Raw genomic sequence first — 9,666 nt, forward strand, 5'->3', positions numbered from 1 at the left:
TCACGCCACAAAATGTGTTCCTACGCCAAGTATGTTTATCGATCTCATCATATGTAGCTGTTGTGATTCCTATGATGTTTCTATCATTAAACTATTGTAAACATATGTTGTTGTAAAATTTATAACGATTAACCGATGTGCAAACTTTTGTAAGAATCCACGTGGAAGCGGGTTCTTACAAAAGTTTCAAGATCGTTTTTTCGACTCATACTTCAATAAACCGACAATGCACAGTCATTCTTTCAATTAAAAGAATAATTTCATCCCATGTGGTTTTATTGATTCTTTACGTTCCTCTCCAGCTTTGTGCTCTATGATGGGAACGCAGACCCAAAAGAATTCTTCGATCCATTGCTCAGCTTTGTCCTGAAACTGATCAGCTGTGGCCCCGGCACCACGCACCTTACTCTGATCAGGGAGATGTATTTGGTCAACGATTTCGTGGACTACATCCACGTGAGTTTATCGCGATTTTATATAGAGTTATTATGTTCTATAGTGCTGCTGTGAAGAAGATGTCCACGATTTCAGTTTAAATGTAATTTACTAAATATGACACATCGTCAACATGTTGCGCGATGTTATCCCATATCATAACCACTAGCATTTAGGGGCAGTGGAATAACCTAGTGGTTAAAGCGGTCGCTCGTCACGCCGAAGGCCCGGGTTCGATTTCCATCAAGGCTACAATGTGTGAAGTCCATGCCTGGTTGTCCTCGTCGTGATATTGCTAGAATATTGCTAAAAGTGACATTAATCCATCCCCATTCACTCACCCACAAACACTTACTTTTTGATGAAAATTGTGTGACGGATGCCATTGTCAGAGTAGGATATGCTTCACTTTTCATCCCATATTTTCAGTGACCCATTCATACAATTGTCATCACCTATCACTATTTTGCCTTTTACTTCCAATTGAATCTATTTCGGTTGATAATCGAGACTGGTGTTTTCACTGCCGTTGAAGTTTTGATTTTATGTTATCTGTTTTTTGCCTATACTGCTAGTCTCGAGAGTGTTTGTTGTTTATTGTTTAACGCCGCACTCAGCAATATTCCAGCTATATGACGGCAGTCTCGAGAGTGATGAGAGTGATTAGAATGTAGTGCGTACAAGCAGTATCTATTTATCCATCCACTATTGCCTTCCTAGATATATTCACTGGATACTCGTATGAACTACTTTCTATCACAGACGACCCAAGTACACAACAATCTGATAAACAATTATCTCAAAACGTCATAACGAAAGATACCTATTTCACTTTGACTTTGAACCTCATTTAGGATGAGTGCCACCGATAGGAGAAGCCAGTTTACACCTGGTGTTATCACTATAACTCCTTTTGGAACCCGTGAAGATTCCGGGGTAGATTAGGTCTTCAGCAACCCATACTTGTTGTAAAAGTTGACTATGCCTGTCGTAAAAGGCGACTAACGGGATCGGGTGGTCAGGCTCGCTGACTTGGTTGATGCATGTCATCGATCCCAATTGCGTGGATCGATGCTCATGATATTAATCACTGGATTGTCTGGTCCAGACTCGATTATTTACAGACCGCCGTCATATAGCTGGAATATTGCTGAGTTCGGCGTTTAACAACAAAGCAAGCAACCAACCTTATTTTGGGTGCAGGTTCTTGTTTTCGTTGCCGCCATTTCCTTTTCCTTTGCCATCGGCCCTGACCTTTCGTACTGTAATGTGACTAATAGACGCTGAAAGGCGAACCCATGAAGGCGATTTTGAGGGCGTGTAAGAGAGAGTACATGACGAAGGAGAAGATGGATTACAAGGACTATACCGAACATGTCACAACTAACATGTTGCACATCCTGCAGGATGGATTCACGTGCGTAGCAGTAGTGAGTGAGTGAGTGAGTGAGTGAGTGAGTGAGTGAGTGAGTGAGTGAGTGAGTGGGTGAGTGAGTGAGTGAGTGAGTGAGAGGTTTAATGCCGCTATTTACAGTTTCCAGTAATATGGCACGCCTTAAGGACCTTAATGGCAAATGGTTAATTTCATACCACACTAAAATCAGACTGAGATGTTTGTCCCACACATATACGGTTTACCTAGTATGTAATTGTTACCTGGAAAAGGAATCATAGTACACAAACTTAAATTCATGATATTAAAAGATCATGTGTTAATTAAGGAAATAAGATTAATAATCTTCCAGAGACAATACATGTTTTGATCACGTGATAGATCTTTACCAACTTTGGATTGGTTCTTCCAGAGACCGGCAGTGCGAGGCCCACAGGACTGAGTTTCTGGACCTGTACATCGCCTTCGAGTTTGGCTTCTCGCCCGGGATGAGGAACGTGACATGATGAGCACAATGGCTCGCTGGATCTTCATCCATCTTGATTGGCGGCCATTGGAGGTGAGGTGCTGGACTGAACTGATCATGACCGATTGCTTGAAAAGACATTTTGATTGATGTGGTCATGACTGACTTATTACACGTGTACTTTGACTCATGTCGCCCTCAACTTCCTGATTGGCATCCATTGCAGGTGACCAGGTGGATTTGTGTTGTCACGACTGACTGATAACTAGTGTACTTTGACTCATGTCGCCATCAACCTCCTGACTGGCATCCATTGCAGGTGACCAGGTGGATTTGTGTGGTCATGACTGACTGATTACACGTGTACTTTGACTCATGTCGCCATCAACCTCCTGACTGGCATCTATTTCAGGTGACCAGGTGGAGTTTTGTTGTCATGACTGACTGATTACATTTACACTTTGAATGGTCCCCAGTCCAGGACACACCGAAAAGACATAAAGACACACAAAAACGTGCAGTTCCAAAATCATACCGCTCCATACTCACTCTTATGTGATTCTTTTTTACTCCTAATATTGTGGCGCTGACGTTTTATATTTATGAGATTAACTTGACATTGCAACTTGACAAAAACAGTCGATAATACAATTCCGACTTTATCATGAGCATGTGTTTATGAATCAGCATCAGAGAGTGGTGATAGCATGTGTTTGCGAAAAGGTGAGCGTATCCTGCCCCACCTGTGGCACCCGTCACAAACACATGCAGAGGCAAGTCAATTGTTCACCTGAAAAAAGAAACACGGGAACATGTGGTAACACTGTATCATTGTCTTCGGATTTCTCTTATTATAGGGAGTGAAGGACAATGCTGTATTTGTCTTCGTTCTGGATTGTCTAAAGAAGATCATCACAGACGAGGCCTTCCCAAAGAACATAGATAGTGTGGACAAACTTGAGAGTGGACTCTCTATGTGTTTTAAAGGAATAAAGTATGATCTAGTCAATAATCAAGCCATAACTATATGTATGCATTAAAGTAACCTCGTGTCTTTAATGTTTCTTCTTAACTCCTCACAAAATATTTGTGCTAAATATTTTGTGGCTCTGAATGTAAAACAAAGTATTCGTAAATCTTTGTTAACACTTCTACTATTAAGGCAAAATCAAGAGAGCAGGGTGTAGATAGAGACTGGATCGTTGTTTAGAGGCTATAGTCGTATGACAAGTGAATAGCTGTGCGGCGTTAAGCAACACACACACTTACTTTGTTATATGCAAGTCGTGTGAGTGGCTATCGGTTGAGCAGGACATGCTTACACCTTTCGCTAACCCCTGATGAAATACTAATGTATCCCGCCTTGGGGGAAAATGAATTTCTCAGCGGGGGGGGGGGGGGGGGGGGGGGGGGGGACATCCTCATTTTAGTCTGCTCTAACGACAAGCTTGGAGTGCAAGGATGAATAGGTGTGTGACGAATGCGATTTGATTTGCACTTTCACAATTCCTATAATTTGAACATTGTATTAATATAAAATATTCCTCAGTTGCCTTATCTTTTACAAAACGTGATCTTTCCAGAAATATGCCGAGACAGTTATAACTCATTTCGTGAAGATACTAGAACGCCCCGAAGAACAACTGCTGTTCCTTTGTGTGCTGGACGGCATGCGGACTGTTGGAGGGAAACATGTTCCCCTTCTGGCCAAACACAGAGCCTTCTTGGAAAAGGTGCAGGCCAGGGCAGAAATACAATACACCAAAGATGGAGTCACTGCTTTGTTAGACATCATAGAGGGAAGGAGGTACCAACAATTAACTCGTTTGTGAAGAAAAGTAACAAGTAATGATGGCACCATGTTGTATCTGATATGATTTATTTAGATTGCTACTGTATGGTCTCTCTTTGATAAAGCTAGCCTAGTTTCATTAGTATCCTTTCAACAAAATGTGAAAAATCATTTGAGGATACAGGAAGGTAGTACCATAAGAGTAGATATAGAATAATTATCATATACTTCAGTCTGGCAGCCTTATCTGGTGATATCAAGGAGACGCAGGATGATGTAAAGGAACTCGACACCAAGGTCACTGATACTCAGAAAAATGTCAAGGTCGTCAGAAAGGAGGTCGACACGCAAAAGAAGGAGATAAAGACAGTGAAGAAGGATGTGAAAACCCAGGGAAAGAAGATTGTTGCTCTGGAGGAAACGGTGGACGAAACTGTGGCCAAGGTGGAAGAAATAGATGGCAAGGTGAGGGTTTGCAAACAACTCTCTATATATTTGAGAACGATCTTTGATAGAGCATGTAATCTCATGTTATTCTTGACAACAGGTAAGATAATACCAAACACCTAACTCACGGGTAAAACATTTGATGAAGATGTTCCAAAAGTGTTCTTGTCGCAATGTTTAGTTTATCAACTAATAATGTTTGTTGGATGTTGTTCAGACCCTGAGTCATGCTCCCTTCTGGTCCAGAGATGTCTCCAAGCTTCTCAACCCCAAGGGGGACCACGACTGGAGGTTGCTGTCAACTCGATTGGGTTACAACAACGATGACATCCGAGGCTGGGCCCAGCAACATGATCCCTGTATGGCCCTGTTGAATGAGTGGTACGCCACACGTAAAACCAGCGAGGCTTCCTATGCTGTGTTGACGGCTCTACAAGAGATGAACCGGATGGATGCCGCCTCTATTGTGGAGAATGCTATGAAGATGGCAGGTTCGCTTTTTAAATAATCATTGCATATAAAAACGCATTTCTTGATAAATAAGGAATTCTTGTTCAGTTTGAAGGACATAACAATGCGAAAGAAATTTCATTTCCTGCATTAAATGATACCTAAGAATCCTGGATTTTGTATAAGACTGAAGAAACAAAAAATGATTGTATGCAATTGTTAATAACAGCATTAGGCCCTGAACGGCAAACAGTTACCTAAAACTGAACTGTTGAACGTGAAAAGCGAATACGTTTAAGCTAGGAGTGGGATCAGTGGCTAAACTTATTGCATGTCATCATTTCCCGATGATGTTACTGGTTACTGGAATGGATTATTTCTAAGCCACAAGAACTAATGTAGAATCAAATGACTGCAACGTTAAACGTTCATTTATTCACCTGCCAGCTTCTTTATTTTTTAATGTATATGCATACTGTTACTTCACAGAGACTGTAGTCGAGGATGAGCCGTTCGAGTATGCCTCCCCTCCAGCCGTCTTCATCAGCTACCAGTGGGGAATCCAGAACGAGGTTAAGCTACTGAAGCGCCATCTGGAGATGGCGGGCTACGAATGTTGGATGGACATTGGTCAGATGGGAGGAGGAGACAAGCTGTTTGAGAAGATTGACCAGGGAATCAGGGGATCCAAAGTTATCATCAAATATGCAAAGTCACCCAACTGTAACAGGGAGGTGAGCCATGTAAAATCATTCAGTGAAACATTCACACGAATTAATGAAACAAGTTGGTGATTTATGGTATTGCTTTAGTAAGGTGTGGGGAGCACAAGTAAGAGATTAAACACGTTTCTTATTTTCCTCAGGTAAATTTGTCAGTGAGTATGGGTCGCCCCATCATCCCCCTCCTGATGGAGAAACAGACATGGCCACCAGCTGGTTCCATGGGCCCCATCTTCAGCGAGTACCTGTTCATCCGCTTCTTCACTCGGCCAGGAGAGGAGACTGGGGATGACAGATACTGGTCGGCGGCCAAGTTCCAGAAGCTTCTCATGCAGCTCAACTACATCAGCATCGTGCCAGATGAAACCAAGGTCATGAAAGGTATCTGTAGTTTAAAAAAGATTCGTATTTGATTTAAAGCTCGCCGTCTAAGTCGCAGAAATTCGTTATGCAGATGTGAATCCCTTGGACGTCAGCTTAATCTCAGATTCGCCCTGATTCCTGTGTCAGTATCTTCTGTGTTCTTTGATTTCACCAAAGTGGTAAACGTCTACGACCAGTGTGCCTTAGGCTTCTTTGGAACTGCTCATTAAGCTAACACGTTCCCACATATGACTGAAACCTTTTTAGAAAGACATTACACTCAGTTCCACCACTCATTCAGCCATGTACCAATGGTCCTAAAAAGCTTACAAAGGGTGTGAATTCCATTTTTCATCATATCCATTGTTGTGTAATAAAAGGAGTAATATTTGAAGCTTAATTGTTCTTTTGCAGTATAGAATTTATTCTCATTTCTCCATTCTGCTTCTGTGGAATTTCAAGGAACAAAAAATCTGACAGGACGGCGAGAACACCTGACGGTTAACGCTGTCGCCCGTCACGCCGAGAGCCTGGTTTGACGACAAGCTTGGTGCAAGGTGTGAAGCCTATTTCTGGCGTCCCCCGCAGAGATATTGCTGAATTATTGCTTGCGTCGCAAACTCCGCCGTACATACCATGTTTGTACCTCAACGTCAAATGGCCGACACGATAAACGTGACGGGAAAGATTTCCGAAGTTGTTACTGAACCTGTGGCAGTTACATGTGTTAGTCATCATTGAACAGTTGGCCGATCATTGAAAGGTGATTATAAGGACGTGTCAAATAGATACTAAGGTTTATTCATAGATTGCTGTAGACTGTAACTATCAGTCTAGACACGGATCGATTCGATGGATGAGCATTTCTACGTTTTGTTAACTAGGATTGGACGCTGAGTTCAAGATTAAAGGGTCTAAATGATCAGAAACTTATGAACGTCAGTTTCGCGGTCATGTGACCGGCCTCTCTTCCAATGGAAAATCCGTATGTCGTGTAAACTTCACATATGATCGTAAAACCACATAAACTTTAGGTGACAAATGATCATACCTTTCTTTTTCTTGTAGCATAAAAGAAGTGGTGGGTCCCATTTGTTGAAGATATAAAGATAGACAATACAAAGGGCGACAGCAAAGGACACACAGCTCAACTCAAGTCTTCAGACTCAGCAGAGGTAATAATATTCAACATTTGATTCTTTCTTGCTTCCCAAACGATGACTAAACATTCGCGAAATTCATAATATGATTGAGCAGTGGAATGTCAGCTTCACTCTCCTTGTTTACATCATAGGTGTCTGCAGTGTCCCCTGACGTGTTCATCTCCTACCAGTGGGGCAAACAGAAGCAGATCATGCTCCTCTACCGACGTCTTACCAGCCTCGGCTTCTCCTGTTGGATGGACATTCACCAGATGGGAGGAGGGGATTCCCTCTATGACAAGATCGACCGGGGAGTGCGAGGCTGCAAGATCATACTCAGCTTTATAACCACCAAGTATGCCCTGTCTGCCAACTGCCGGAGGGAGGTCAGTCTGGCTGATGCCCTGAAGAAGCCCATAGTTCCTCTGTAACTGGAGAAGATAACATGGCCTCCTTCCGGTCCCATGAGCATGGTGTTCACTCAGCTTCTCTACATCAACTTCTCCAAGGACGAAAGTGTACAAGAGAAATGGACAGGCAAGGAAATTAACAACCATATGCCAGCTTTGGTAGAAACTGACAGAAACGCATCTTCATCAACTAGGAAGTCCTCAACTGCTGACAATAGAAGCAATGCAAAGGCAGGTCCTTATCAGCCTCGAAAGAGGGATGAGGATGCTCCCACGGCCCTTGTCCCTGCCCCTGACAGGGTGCCTACACGACAAACCCCTTCCTCAGAAAACCCAAAATCGAAATCTTGCACTATCATTTGATCCATATGTTGCTAGTGTAGTTCCTTGACGAGAATATTTCCTACGGCTAAAATATCAAAGAATCTCTATGTCTGTGATATTCCTTTATTTATTTTACGTTTTTCAACTGCATGTGATTAATACATTCCTTTACAGTTTATCGCGCAGTATTACTTGACATTTGATATTTTTCAGATAACTTTTAAATGTGTCTGTTTTTAAAAGTTCAATCAGTTCGTCATTGATATTCAACTGAATAAGAAACGGCGTACATTCACTATTCACCTATATATTTGTTTCAGTGCATGCCTTTTGCGCATTACGAATTTATGATCGTTCGGGTATATCTTATTTTCCGTTAGGTATGTTTTCAATAGTTATTCCGTCCAGAAAAGTGATATATGTGCCAAACAATATTCTTTTGAAGTTTTAATTTGCTTTTTAAAAAACTCTTATAATCGTTTGTTTTAAAAGTATGTTTCTTACATTCAGATATTTAAAAAAATAAAATGTGGTTTATTTACAGTTGACAGTATTGTAGACGTTACAAACGTGTCAGAAATAACTTCATATCACTTTCCGATGAATATAAAAATGAGATCAGCATGGGCTTCTTTTAAGTTCTTTACATCGATGCAATGTGTGTGCGCTGAATACACTGCTGACTAACGTTCTCAAAAAGTTTAGATAGGAGTTTCCTGATGTGTGTGTGTTTGTGTAGACATGACTGAAAATAATTTGTCACTATATTCTAATGAGAGAATCTCACCCTAGTGTGTTCCGAGATTAAATATATCAAGACGAGTTAATAAAAGTTACAAATATCCGAGGCTTGCCGATTTAGTCTTGATATATTTGAGCTCAGAAGATACGGAGTGAGATAATACATATCATCCAAAAAAAATTTTCGACCTTTCAATTTGTAAACAGAAACAACCAATGTCAGTGAAAATAGTGCATCTCCACCTTCAGTGGCAGAGATATTCGTGATGCCATTTGATTGTGACACCACACATACAGACACAACACACACACACATACACACACACGCACACATATGCATTCACACGCACGCGCACACACACACACACATACATACATACCCACACATATGCATGCACGCGCGGGCGCGCGCGCGCACGCACGCACGCACGCACGCACACACATACATACATACCTTCAGTGGCATAGAGATTCGTGATGTTATTTGCTTGTGACGTCACACACACAACACATACATACAGATGGATGCAATAGAATACAATTGATTTATAGCGAACGAAGCTAGTGTAAATATAGACACCAAGCAACTTATTCCTTGTTTGTCAGGACCATAGCCGTACTCCTGGGTGTCAGCGAAGTGTTCAATCTATGTCACCGTCAGCTTTGCAACATATTGTACTTCTATCATAGTGCCGACTAAAGTATTATTATTTTAGAAAAAAATTTTTTTTTAGATATTTTGAAAGTCGTATCTAATTTGCATTACTTTTTAGAATGAGCTAAGACTCCGCAGTAATGCCAGTGCAGTAATGCCAGTGTGCGCTAAATAACCTCCTTCAACCAGAAACTGACTGATCCCCCATTGTATTATGTATCCTTGATTTACATCCCGACAACCGTAATTAAGTGAAATATATGTTTGCTGACTTTTTATTACTTACTTGTAACTATTTTCTATGTATTAAAACTTACTTTAACCAA

The 9,666-nt window shown here is 41.4% G+C and overlaps 1 pseudogene; it reads left to right on the plus strand.

Annotated features, from left to right (window-relative positions):
- The first annotated feature begins 2,342 nt into the window (after nt 1-2,342).
- LOC124131433 lies at nt 2,343-8,419 on the plus strand (annotated as a pseudogene).
- The last annotated feature ends 1,247 nt before the right edge of the window (nt 8,420-9,666 follow it).

This window comes from Haliotis rufescens, unplaced genomic scaffold, assembly GCF_023055435.1.
Source record: "Haliotis rufescens isolate VD_foot unplaced genomic scaffold, xgHalRufe1.0.p SCAF_1, whole genome shotgun sequence".
Classification (NCBI taxonomy): domain Eukaryota; kingdom Metazoa; phylum Mollusca; class Gastropoda; order Lepetellida; family Haliotidae; genus Haliotis; species Haliotis rufescens.